At 45.9% G+C, this 12,577-nt stretch overlaps 1 protein-coding gene across 1 annotated transcript in view; it reads right to left on the minus strand.

Annotated features, from left to right (window-relative positions):
• LOC119722067 overlaps positions 1-12,577 on the minus strand; it is a 37,808-nt gene that overhangs the window by 10,892 nt on the left and 14,339 nt on the right. The gene's annotated exons all lie outside the window — the stretch shown is intronic.

Consider the following 12,577-nt stretch of genomic DNA (forward strand, 5'->3'; position numbering starts at 1 on the left):
TGCATCAGTCGGGGTAACGTGGTCTGCCCGACCTGCAGGGTCTCCAGTCTGGCGGGACGGCGAGACGACATTGTCTGCCGAGCCACGCTCAGAAGACGAAAATCGGGGCAACGCCCTTACGAAGCGACATTTCTCTTCCTTATTTATTCACTCTTGACGAAAATAGGTATACAGGTAGACGAAGGTACTGTAAAACACGTCTTATCTGTCCCGCCGCTAAGTGAAAAGAGGAAGCCAGCATGGCGCTCGTGGCGCAGGGCAGTGTGGGTAGCATTATAGAGGGCGCTGTTGTATAAACTCTTAGTGAATGGAACCTGCCGGTAAGGGGAATATGCAAATTGTAGTGGCTCTACAAGTAAGTGAATGAAGTAGAATTTCCTTGATTTGAACAAGTAATCCAGTTTTGAATGAGACACTGAATGAAAAAAAAAAAAAAAAAATCGTTATTTATATTTGCATCCCAAGTTATTTCTCACAGGGTACACTGATTTTGTGCCCCATTACCACTGGACTAGGAACCAATCTACGGCTACGCAGATTCATTGTGTGTAAAATACAGCTTTTTTTGAGACAACGTTTCAGGTGCCCATAAAGAAATAAGTAAAGTAATAACAAATACAAATTGAAATGTCTTAAGAAAACCCCAAAAATATCTGATAGATTGAAGAGTATGGACAGTTCATTCTTTAGAATTGAAATAAAATTACTGAAAAAAATCAAGATACTTAGAATCATTTGCTTTCCATTAGCAACAACATTGCGCAAGATCTAAATGAAGGGAGCACCACGGAGCGTATTGCTACCAAAGTAACAGATGTTCTTTCGGGACCACCATATCCACCCATTGGATCCGTCTCATATCAGTTGATGAACTGGTGAAATTTACGTGCTTTGATAGGTTTGCTGTTTTCATGCTTGGGCGCATCCTGAGTTGAGGTAGCAAAGGCCTGACTCAAACTAGGCGGTTCTTGAACCGCGCGTGTGTGTGACCTTAGACATCATTATAATGTGAAGGTTGCCACGTTGCATCTATGACCCTTTCAAATGCCACATTTTACGAAACCAAAATACCACACACATACTACATACACCAACATACATACATACATAAGTGATTGCCAAATCTCTTTCCTGAATAAAGTCCAGGCGAGACAAAAATAACGACAAAATATGGGATGGAAAATTTGATACGTAACAAGACTAATGTTAGTGAACTAATGGAAAATTGGATACGTTGTCACATGAAAATCCGACTCCTATGAAAATCGGACCCCTATTTCCCTATCATTGGTTAATCCCTAACACGTGACAGGTCACTCTCCGGAAACGATCCTAAAAATAGCATAGTATCGTACTCACGCGTGCGCAGTACTACCAATGAGTCCACATTTCATGGAGTCGGATATTCACGCTACACCGTAACAAGACTAATGTTAGTGAACTAACACAGGGCTGTCTCAGCAATTGTTTTTGGTGATATCTTGGCACGTACAGTTACAAGTACAATTTTCATCCATTGCATTAGATATTGGGATGTGTACAATTGAGGGTGGTGTCATACAATAATACATGATGCCATTTTCATAGGGCTTCAAATTATGCATCTTTAACGTGACATCACATGACACACGATGACGTCACTTAAATTTTCATATACAATGTATAACACAACCCGTTTTAGATACATACCAAGTTTCAACCCAATGGAACCCGGAAACAATTTTCACCTACTGGGTTTGTGGTGTGTGTGCCCTTAGGCACGACACTTTGTCACTCATTGCTTCTCTCCACCCAGGAGTAAATGGGTACCTGTGAAGGCAGAGATGGTTATTGTGATTGTTTTTAGCTGCTTTGGGCCGGAATGGCAGCATCAAGCTGTATACTCCCAAGGGAGCTGAGATGGTATTTGGAATGTTTCATTGGCCCAATAAGCAGGGTAATAACGATGTAGCAGCTTGAGCACCAATAATAGTGGATACGCGTGCTTTATAAAAACATTTTTCAAATTCGACTAAAACCACAAATTTATTTAATATCTTTTTGTTATTTTCTGATTGCGTCTCAAATGTGTCATTTCTTAATTTACCTCCTAAAAATACGTTAGACTCAATATTCAAAGCATACTAAACAGGGATTTATGGGTTGTCGGTTCGTGGCTTTTGAATTTTCCATTTTTCGTTATATTCTGTTCTTTTGTATATTTTAAATAATGTTGTGATGTTGATCTAGGTAATCTTTTTTTTTGGGTAACTCTTCTCTGAAATCAGTACTGCTTTGGTCCGAAAAATCCTGCCAGCGAATGTGGCTTATTGTGCTTTGGGATACAAGGGCAATTCTATAGAACACAACTGACTTATTTACTTCATACAAGCTGGATTGATAAAAGACAAATTTGATCTCTGAATACTTCCAGTTCCACAACAGCCTCGACGAATGTAATCTGTAATGACGAATATACTCGACATGATGACTTGAAGAGGGTGACTAAACTTTGAAATTGAATAGTAAATGACTAAAGTGATATTAGTAAAAGCACGTGAATTTTTTTCTGACAAAGTCCCCCCCACAGAAGTGTGGGACGAGTCTACGAGTGATACTTACCCAAATAGCTACTACATATGCATATTTATTCGGCCGACAGGCTCAAACGCTAAAAGATTTAATCAACCACTGAGCGCCCTCTCGGGGCCTACCCATCATGCTACGTCATGAATCCGCCATTATACTTCCTCTTTTTTTCTCGCGCACTAAAGGTGAAAAACCATCGTAACGCGAGCCGAGAGTGGGGAGGAGGGCGGGAAGCTATTTGGGTAAGTATCACTCGTAGACTCGTCCCACACTTCTGTGGGGGGGAGTCTACTTCATTCACTTACCCAAATAGCTACTACATATGCATAGAGTGGCACCGACAATCGGTGGCTGGGTAGGCGAGACGCCCTGAAATCAAATGGTTAAACAACAGTATATATATATATATACATAATGATTTAGACCATTTAGATTGAATATACATGTAAATGTATTACCTGCTTAGTTAGTCTCCTGGTCAGACCGGGAAGAACTACTGCGCAGGGTAGGGTTCGTAGACGAGGACTGGTGTTGTGTCAGTACCGTCTTCCCTGTGTTCCCTCCAGTCTGGAGTACATCACGTAGGTAGCAGGATGTGAATGTTGTGGCAGACTTCCAGCATGCTGCTTGAGAAATCTCTGAAATAGGGACTCCGCTAAAAAATGCCCAGGACGCCGCTACGGCGCGTACGTCATGGGCTCGGACAAGGCCTTGGACAGAAGCATCCTTTTTGGATGGCCAATCCGCATTAGCAAATTTGATAGCAGCTACTACCCAACGCGCAATGGTGTCCCTTGAGGCGGGGCCATGTGGTTTTATGGTTGTAATAAAGAGCTGCATGCATTTATCCCTGAGTGACTTAGTGCGTGCCAGATACCATTTTAGGGCGCGCACTGGGCACCATAATTTGTCTGAGGGGATAGAAGAGGTTGACTCTATTTTTGGGAGGAAAATATCAGGAGGGCTGAAACTTGCCGTCTGATTTTTCGTCAGGAAGGACGCCTTTGGGATCAGGCGAACCCCACCTGGTTCCCAGCAGATATGTCCCGAATCTAAAGTCAGCGCATGGATCTCGCTGCTACGCCTAGCGGTAGCCGCTGCGAGCAGGAAGGCCAACTTTATAGATACATGAATGAGGGGTGCTTGGCCCAAGGGCTCGTATGGAGCCTTGGCCAAAATGTTCAGGACCTAACCTAGATCCCAGGATGGGACCAGTTTCCGGATTGTAGGTCTCTCGTTGAACATTCCCCAGAGTAGGTTAGTGATTGCAACATTAGAGGAGATAGATGAGCCATCAGTGAAGCCTTTGTGAATTGCTGCTATGGCTGATCGATAATTTCGTATCGTTCCTACTGACAAATTGGCTCTGAACAATGACAGTAGGAATTCTGAACAATGGCTTAAAGAAGCACAGAGCGGATCCACAGCCTGTTCTGCGCACCACCTACTATAATGTCGTAGTCGACTATCATAGATTCGTCGTGTTGAGAGACGACGTCCCTTTGCGGCCAGAGCTGCAGCGTCTTCAGAAAGACCTGCTGCTCGGTAGACACGCTTGACAGTGGCCAGCACGCTAAGTGAGATCTCCCGGTGTTGGAACCGGGACTGAGGTTGAACAAGTAGGTCGTGACGATCTGGGAGGATTAGTGGGGAGCCCACTAGGAGCCTCACCAGTCGCGGAAACCAGGGCTGACGCAGCCAAAAGGGGGCGATCAGCAGGATCTTGCACCTGTCTCACTCCAGTTTCCCGATGACCTTTGTAAGGATTGAGATCGGGGGGAAGGCGTAAGCGAACATGTTTGTCCAGTCTATTGATAGTGCGTCCGAGGCCCAAGCATGAGGATGATGGGCTCTCGAACAGAACACCGGGAGCTGAGTGTTGACTGCTGAGGCGAACAGGTCTATGTGTGGACAACCTAGGATCGAGAAGATCTGATGTACGATCCTCCTGTTCAATGACCACTCCGTGGGAACTACTTTGCCCCTGGAGAGAGAGTCCGCTATGTCGTTTTCCGCACCAGGAATGTGAATGGCACGTAGATCGACTTTGTGAAACGCGCGCCCCTCTGTGAGATTGGCATTGTCGAGCCACCAATGGAGGTGCGGTATCAGCCAAGGTGTGGTGGGCACCAGATGACGTATGTGGTGACGACTGGGCCGATAGAAGGACAGCAAATGTAATTGGATGGGACGCATCCTTAGTCTGCAAAAGTTCACCACATCTACCATACTGGCCATGAGACCGAGCAACCTTAGCCAGGCTTGTGCTGGGGCCATGGTCGTCGGAAGAAACAGAGACACACACTGTTGGAGATTTACAATTCGTTCCTCCGTAGGCCGAACCAATCCCTTCTGGAGATCGAGAGACGCTCCCAGAAAGATTGGGAATTGGGATGGATGTGGATGGGATTTCTCGGCGTTGATAATAAACCCGAGATCCGCCGCTAGGCGCCAAGTCAGATTGAGTGCCGCCGATGCGGCCGTCTGAGATTGAGCAATAATGATCCAATCGTCCAGATACATGAAGATCATCACACCTTGTTTTCTTAATGCGGCCCCGATTGTCTTCACCACACGCGTGAAGACTCGGGGTGAGGTGGCTAGACCAAACGGAAGAACCATGAAGAAACTTCCAGTGGTCTGGTCTGACAGGAATGTGTAGATACGCATCTTTCAGATCTAGACTGGCTCCCCATGCAGGTGTACGAATCGATTGGAGTATGATGTTGAGCGTATCCATGCGAAAACGTCTTGGCCGAATAAATTTGTTGAGGTTTTAGATTTAAAATCGGGCGGCCACATGCCGGCCTCCTTCTTGGGTACCAGGAAGAAGGTCGACATGAAGCCCGACCGCGTCTCCCCCGGAGGGAGCGGGCGAATTGCCCGTTTCCCGAGGAGGGAACTGATCTCCCCTTCGAGGGAGAGACGTCTGGTAGGATCGGACGGAACTACCGTCGGTCGAACGATCATGTCCAACGGGGGGGTGCTCGAGAACTCGAGTGCGTAGCCGCACCCGATCGTATCGAGCACCCACCGGTCGGACGTAATTAAACCCCAGGACCCCGCAAAGTCTCGGAGACGGCCTCCCACGGGTCCGACGGCGGGAGGCCGCCACGAGTCTACTAAGTCACTTGCGCCAGCCCCCGGGATAGCGGGGGGCCAGTGCCCGGAAACCACGACCAGATTGGGGCCGTTGTTGTCCAGAGAACGTGCGGGCCTGCGTGGCGCGCGCACCGGAAGTATTGTCTGTGCAGCCACGAAAACCACCGCGACCAGATTTCAGAGGTTTGCGGCCTGCTGTTGTTTGGGCGCCGGTGCTGGAGGCTTCTTGAAGTTGATTTTCTCCGTAGCCTTCAGATGTTTGGCCTCATCTCGCATCTGATCTTCGAATTTACCGGCAAATAGATCCGTGCCCGTCAAGGGGAGATCTTCAAGTCTTTTGCGAGCACCCTGCGACGGGAGGAAAAGTGCATCGAGCACGTTACCCCGGCGGGTGGACGTTGATAGGGTCGACACGCGTGTGAATTGATCAAGCACTGAGCGTAGACCATGGTCGAGGCAATGAAGGGCCGCAGTCAGCATATCTGCTGGAATCGGCGAGTCCTCTTCATAGCCCACGGCCAAATATTCCGTGAGAAGAAGTAAGAAAGACGTTGATTTCAAACCGAAACGTGAAGCTGCGTCTATCTTCCTCAAAACATCTTCAAGTTTACCCCATGTTTTGTCCACAAAGGGTCGCTTGGAAGACGAACCACTCTCATCGGACGCAAGTTTATCTTTCGTGGCGTCGGGGAGGGTAGGCGGAGTGAAGAACTTCGCATGATCTTCAGCCGGGAAACGAAAATAATCCCGTTCCCGACTGAGAAACGGCCGCCTTTTTTCCGTTGACATGATGCTGTCAATACGTTCCACGCATACTTGATCTAAAGGAAGTACGGGGAATATCTTATCGCTGCTAGATGCGGAGCCCGTCCTTCGCTTGAAAGATTTATGATCCGGTGGAGGGGGCTCATCAGCGGAGGGTAAATGAAGTACTCTTATCATATCCCTCTGTACTAAACGGAGCTCCGTTTCAGAGATAGACAGCCGCTGTAAACGGTCTGGTTCCTCGTCGTCATCGGATGACTCAGCCGATTGTGAGGGCCGAGTTGACTCCAGTGAACAAACGCCGTCTGGAGGGGCGAGTTGTACCGAACCACGCGGTAGTGGCTGGACAACTTCCTCCGAGTCAAACTGCATGAATGGATGAATGCTCAATACAGGCGGGGATCCCAGCGTACGCGGTAGGTCCCGCGGCCTCTGATCCACCCAACCGTGGCCCACGGCCGATGCATGCGAGACGCTCGCTGAAGGCCGGGCCTCCGTTGTACGGTCAACCACGTGCGGTATGTCCCGCTGTGCTTGGGCCACCCAACCGTGACCAACGAAAGACGACTGTGAAGCCCTCACCGCAGGCGGGGATGCCGGAGCACGACTAATTGTGTGCGGTATGTCCCTCTGTTCCCGGGCCACCCAAGCGTGACTGGTGACTGAAGACTGTGATGCGGGCCCAACGACCGATGGTTGTGGGCCGTAGTCCACCGCTGCAGGGGGCCCCCCAATAGGGCCCGCCCGGCGGCCTGCCGACATAGCCGATAGCGTATCGGAAATCGACTGAAAAGCCTGCAGGAAATCTGCTCAAGAAACCGCGTCCTCCCCCCAGGAGCGTTTGCCCCGGTGGGACCGGTCAGAGGAGTCGTCAGAACCCGAAGAAGAACGGCGCGATCGACGTGCAGCCTTCTTCTTATTATTCTTAATAGAAGAACGGCCCCGAGGTGTGTCCGAGGAAAAATCAGAAGACACCTGGGACACCGGGACCCCCGAACAACGGAAAAAATCCGATGCTGAGAGTAGTCCCTCTGAGCGAGCTAGCATGAGGGCCGTCGGCCCGGGATCCCCCGGGGCGACCGGCTCCGTATCGCTCATAATGCACCCGGCCGACAGCGCCTCAGGCCCCGTGGGCTGAGCGAGCGCTGGATGGACCGGTAGCCCGTGCAATAGCCCATCCCGACAACCAGTGGTGTTCGGCACTGTGTCGGGAGGGCACGGGTGACTAGAGCCCACCGAAGTGTGACGGCTAGTCCCCTCGGGCTGCCCCGTGATCGGGGGAGGGCTAGGTGCCACAGCGGCGCTCGTTGCCGAGCCACGCTTGCCCCGACGGCCCTTCTTTGCTCCGGCACAGGAGATATGTTTTAGGGGAACCTTGCAGGAGTGTGCCTTTAGTTTGGGTGTTCCGCCCGAGTTGACGGAGAAGGTGATCGAGGTTCCCTTAACTGATCGTCGGAACTGCCAACTCCCCCAGCCGACTGTGGCTGAGGGTGCCGGACGAGAGACTGCTGCCGCGGTAACGTCGGAGCGTTAACGGCAGAGTCCCCCGAGAACTCGGTCCGTCCCGTGGGAGAGGAATTCCCCCCGGTTAGTGACAGATCGGCCCTCCCCAAACGCTTCATATTTATGAAATAAATAAAACCAAGAAGATGATGAAACTCTACAAACTGATGATTACTAACTCTTTTATTAAATACTTCTCTTAAACGCAAAAAAGGGTAGTAAATGACGAGGCAAACAGCGAGCTATTTCACGCACGTCCTACCCGACCTGCCGCTAAGAGAAAAGAGGACGCTCACGAGGCACGCATGCCGCGGGGTATTATGGGTAGGGCGCCAGAGGGCGCTATTGTATATAACTCTTAGCGGAAAATACCTGCCGGTAGGGGGAATATGCATAAGTAGTATTGCTCTACAGGTAAGTAGAGTGAAGTAGACTGGAAGTTTTCGTAGTTCATAAAAATAAAATAAAAACTTCCCACCAAAATAGATTTTGCCCTAGTAACTTTCATTGAAGCTGTCCAATTATTCAAATCAGTGTTAAGATCATCTACTCAATGAGCTGTCGGCTTAAGTTCATTGTTGCATAACATTACATAACTTAACAATCAAATGTCATATCTTTTCAAATAAAGCTCCAATAGCTGAGCTCAGTCAAGCGAAGGGAATGTATACCTCCGTGGACAAACAGGTTTCGTACATGAAATGTTCAAATTGGCATAGCTCAACGACGAAATGTGCAAATGCAACAATTTTTCGTCACATTTGCTTAAAGGCCAGTACTTTAATAGCTACTAATCGACAGTTAAAAAATAATTTTCAAAAATAGGTGAAAATTCCTGTCAAATGTGGGTGTCCTTTTTTTTAACCACCCTGTATTACATGTCCTTACAAATAATAAATGCTTGTGCCTTCATTTATTCAGCACATAAATGTGTCACATGTTTACCCATTTGTTATATTTTTGTCCCATCTGTCACATTTTTTCAATCACCTGTTAAAAAAAAAGGTGAACATACATTTTTTGTAGATCCTTCTGGTTTTTAACATACTACATGTTCTTCTTAAAAATAATAAATGCTTGTGCCTACATTTATTCAGTTCATATAAAAATGTCCCGTCTGTCACAACATTAATGAGCCTGGTGTTTCCAGTTCCATGTGTTGAATTAATTGTGTTGAATTAAGTAAAGTGTTCACTGATTATTGGCATAAAAGTTATTAACTTTAAAAGAAAACAAGTCAGGTGTGTTTACAAACACAAATGCCCCGCAACCTGTTTCCATGACAAAACACCACTCTTTTAACATCAACTTACATTGTACATGTACCTTGGTCACATGAAACGTTCATTGACAGCATTAGTGTCTTCTGTAGGTTTTATATGAATTAATCCCTAATCCCTATGATCTCAGAATAAATACAAGATTTCTATTGTTTTAACCACTGTGACCTTGACCCTTAACCTTTCGACCCCCAATATTTGGATAACCAAGAACGATCCACAAACCAAATTTGAAGTTCACATGTAAAGTATTTCTCAAGTTATCGCGCTGACAAAATTTCTTTTGTTTTAGCCACTGTGACCTTGACCCTTGACCTTTTGGCCCCAAATGCAAAAGGCTTCTTAGGATTGCCAAGGACAATCCACAAACCAAATTTGAGGTTCATATGTAAAGTAGATCTCAAGTTATCACGCTGACAAAATTTCTTTTGTTTTTGCTACTGTGACCTTGACCCTTGACCTTTTGGCCCCAAATGCAAAAGGCTTCTTAGGATTGCCAAGGACAACCCACAAACCAAATTTGAAGTTCATATGCAAAGTATTTCTCAAGTTATTGCGCTGACAAAATTTCTTTTGTTTTAGTCACTGTGACCTTGACCCTTGACCTTTTGGCCCCAAAAGCAAAAGGCTTCTTAGGATTGCCAAGGACAATCCACAAACCAAATTTGAAGTTCATATGTAAAGTATTTCTCAAGTTATCGCGCTGACAAAATTTCTATTGTTTCAGCCACTGTGACCTTGACCCTTGACCTTTCGGCCCCAAATGCAAAAGGCTTCTTAGGATTACCAAGGAAACTCCACAAACCAAATTTGAAGTTCATATGTTATCGCGCTGACAAGATTTGTCCGGACACACACACCCAAACACCCAGTCGTTTTTTATTATGCTTCCGAGGATTGGCTTTGTGTTTTCCTTTGTCCCTGTAATATAACACTCTCCCATAGACTAAGCACACAAACCTGCGTTCGAGGACAATAGGCACCTTCCTTCGAGGATCAATGGCCCCTTTGTGCTCCTTTTGTTGTCTGTCCTCAGGCGTAATGCCATGCAGGAACACACACACCCACACACACAGTCGTTTTTTGCTATGCTTCCGAGGATTGGCTTTGTGTTTTCCTTTGTCCCTGTAATATAACACTCTCCCATAGACTAAGCACACAAACCTGCGTTCGAGGACAATAGGCACCTTCCTTCGAGGATCAATGGCCCCTTTGTGCTCCTTTTGTGCTCCTTTTGTTGTCTGTCCTCAGGCGTAATGCCATGCAGGAACACACCCACCCACCCACCCACCCACCCTCCCACACACCCACCCACACACCCACGGAAGGACAAGGCGGAAACAGTATGCCCCTTCGGCTTCGCCGCGGGGCATAAAAACAACAATAAATTTCACAGGGGAACAGATAGCTTTTTCCAACGAAAGTCATTTTCAAAATATGGAGTGTAGTTTCCGTCCCATCCGTCACACTGATTTCACTTTGTCACTATATAGCCACTGAATCATCTAGTTTGATGGATTGTTTTTTAAATGAGAAATATACAAGGTGGATAAAAAAAATGAATTTGAGATATTATTGATAATTGGAACAGAAGTAGGGCACATGTGAATCAAAGGGCGATATCTCTGTTTGGGTTAAATCTCCTCTTTAAAATGACACCCTGATCATGTCCTTACATTCACGGTTGACTGAGCAGTGACCAATTTGATGAAAGGGTCTATTAAGAGAATTGCGCCACTTTTCATGGTGACATCTCTTTTTTCCCCCCACCTGCCTTGATTGGCAACCATAGCCTTTCACTCTGTGACAGATCACCACAAAAACCACAATTGAAAAGTGGCGCTATTCTCTTAATTGACCCTTTCATAAAATTGGTCACTACTCAGTCAACCGTGAATGCCAGGACATGATCAGGGTGTCATTTTAATAGTCCGGTCAATTTAGGAAAAAACAGGGCCTGACCTAGAACAAATTGCAATAGAATTTATTTTAATGCTATCAAGCTAAGGAAATATCACAATTTAACATACAGAAAATCTAATTTCATCAGAAGAGTGGAAAAGTGTTTTTATTCACTTTTTCACTACTAATTTTTCATCATACATAAACAGCCGTATGTTTTCTTTTGCGCCTGTTACTCGTCAGAAAATCCGTTCAGAGACTTCGCGAGACACGACTGATCACAGCAGACAACTTTTCTATGTCCACCAATTATTAAAATAATTGTAATTTACACTACTGCATAATAATATAGGATAGTTTCTTGAAAAAAAATCAAGAAATTTGAGATATTTTTGCTTTGTGAAATATTTATTGGTTAAAATAAATCACTTTGTGCCCCCCAAAAACTTTTGTTTCATAGAAAATCTTTGCATAAACAGGTCTACTTGAATAAAGGGCGGAAAATGATATACACAAAGAGATATATTTAAATTTAAATTTCAGGTGTTTATGCCAATAGGCCGAAGTCCAATTTAAAATATTAGGGAAAATATCAGAAATCCGAGAGTCGTGTGTTCCTTTTGTGTTGAATTTAGGTCATTGGCATAACTTATAAATAAGATATAAATTGTCCAAAAAAATGAACGTTTACCAAAAAAAACCTTACAAAAGCCTGGCAAATTAACGGGATTAAAATTTTGCAGTGAAATAAATTTTTAGCTGAATTCTGCGCTTTAGAGAAAAGAAATATAGTGTGACAAGTGTATTAGGTCTACAAATAATACAAATTTCCAAGATCAAAGCCGTAGGCGGGAGGGGGGGGGGAGAGAAACCGTGCCAATGAGATCATTTTTTTTTAAAGTAATAACAACGCAAGGTCTGTTCCATCCAAAGAATCGTTTTGTCGGGACTCAAGTATGCTTTTCTGGAGTAGTTCATTTCACTCTTGACTGTACAAGCAGATGTCTCAATCAATTTTCGTACCTCAATCGTGATCTTCTCAATTTAGCTGTTAAAAGTTACTGTACCATACTTATGAAAAACATGGAAAGCTCATGTACAGAACTACATCTGTTTCTCATCAACCTCGCCCATTAACCTTTTTACCCCTCAGCCGAGAGGCTCGAGGGGTATTGTCATCGCCTAGGGCGTCCGTCCGTCCGGATGTATGTGTGTCTGTCCGTCCGTACGTCCGTCCGGGCAGCTTAGTTTCCGGATGATAACTTGAGTTAGAAATGTTGTTTGGGGTTGTAACTTCGGTAGGGGGTTGCCCTTGGGAGTAGGCAAGTTGGGATTGGTTTTGAGGTCAAAAGGTCAAAGGTCAAGGTCACCGTGGTGAGTTAAATGTAAATGGTTTCCGGATGATAACTTGAGTTAGAAATGAGATTTTGGTGTCTAACTTTGGTAGAGGGTTGCCC

Source organism: Patiria miniata, unplaced genomic scaffold (assembly GCF_015706575.1).
Source record: "Patiria miniata isolate m_02_andy unplaced genomic scaffold, ASM1570657v1 HiC_scaffold_14, whole genome shotgun sequence".
In the NCBI taxonomy this organism is placed as follows: Eukaryota; Metazoa; Echinodermata; class Asteroidea; order Valvatida; family Asterinidae; genus Patiria; species Patiria miniata.